The following is a 1,791-nucleotide window of genomic DNA, read 5'->3' on the forward strand; positions in this document are numbered from 1 at the left end:
TAAGAATTCCGAGTTTCTTATATACTAATTCTTGAGATATAATAAAGGTTTAAGTGTCATTGCTACCCATTTTTCGATTTCTTTTTCCGTTCGTGAATTAGTTGTTGATACTATAGGTCTTAGAGGAATACATATTTTATGTATTTTTGGCAAACCATATATTCTTGGTCAGACTGATCCCCTCAGAAAGAACTTGTAATACATCTGTGGTGTGATGCTTCGATTAGTTTTAAGGTCTTAAGGGTGTGATTTAAGTTTTTTACATTATAGCAAATCACAGCAACAACTATATTCAAGCTATCTCAGCAATGCACAATAATATATACAATCCACAATATATATATATATGTATATATATGTATATATATATATATATATATATATATATATATATATATATATATATATATATATGTATATATATATATATATTATATATATATATGTATTCTGCATTGCTGAGACAGCAATTTTCTGCTTCTTTTTATTTGAAGTTAATTTTGATAAAAAAAGATAATTATCTAGTATGCTTTTTCTATTATGCTTTTTCTCTTGTCCAAATTATAGTCATCTGTCTCCTGTACTTGTTTGTTTCATTTTTACATTCAGCAGCATGGTTTAGGCTATTCATGTTCAATTACTGAATTGCAGTAACAAAAATTGTGATCTGTATTGCTGGCAACCATGTTGTAATTTGTCTCTAATTTTTTTTTTTTCGAAGAGCTCTCTGCCTTTCCCACAAAAACTCGAGCATACGCCTAGACACATACTTTCTTTGAACTGTCATACCTTACACTCAATTTTCTACCATTTCAAACAATATTTCTGAAACCTACTCTTATGCACCTAATAGTAGCTTATGAGTAATAGTAGTCCTGACTCCTGCATATATAGTGGGAGGTGGGTAGAATACATCCTGAGGTTGGCCCATAGGACCTTCCCCCTAAAATTGAAAAAAAAATAACCTTAGAAATTTGGCTCTTTTGTGTTTACCCCCCCCCCTCCCCCAGGAGGCAGAACTGTGCATATTTAGGATACTAGTTAGGTTAGGGTTAAAAAGAGATAACTTTTTTAAATCTGTTCTTTGAACATGCATGCTGGGATCCAGGGATCAGTCATAAATCATTAAATGCAAACGATTAAAAATCACTAAACTCAAAGCCTGATATTTCAAAATCCTTTACGTTAAGTAAGAATATCACAAATATTATTTGATTCTCACCAAGAATGGTAATGAAAGGTTTCTGAGCGTGCGAATTATAAATCTGGAACTGATCTTGTATTATATACGCCCTAATCAAGACAGATTGGGTAAATATTTCACAATTGGTCGACATGTCACACCTTGGCTAAATCAGAGTCATGACAAGATTTCTAATATGAGCTGCTGGGGTTTCTAAGAAGCTCTGGAGGGGTGAAACCCGTCTAACGCACTCTTCCCCTCACTTCGTATATATTACATACAAACACATTTTGGAATGTTATTTTTTGATGCTTTCATAAATACAAAGAATTGACACAATTGCCCCCCCCCTCACTAGATTTTGAAATTCTGTTTTGTATCTTTACTAAGTAAAATCGAAAAAGACACTACTAGATGGTGATCTTTACTTTTAACATCAATAACGGCACTCCTATACACCCTAGTATCTTGTATTGATCCTGCTAGTCTTCTGTTTACAATAACATAATCAATAAGGTTTCTGTCTTACCATCACGTGAATACCATGTCAACTTATGGGCCATTTTGTGACCAAACACCGTAAGTGGTAATAGGCTCTAAATGAGAGA

This window comes from Artemia franciscana, chromosome 13 (assembly GCF_032884065.1).
Source record: "Artemia franciscana chromosome 13, ASM3288406v1, whole genome shotgun sequence".
In the NCBI taxonomy this organism is placed as follows: domain Eukaryota; kingdom Metazoa; phylum Arthropoda; class Branchiopoda; order Anostraca; family Artemiidae; genus Artemia; species Artemia franciscana.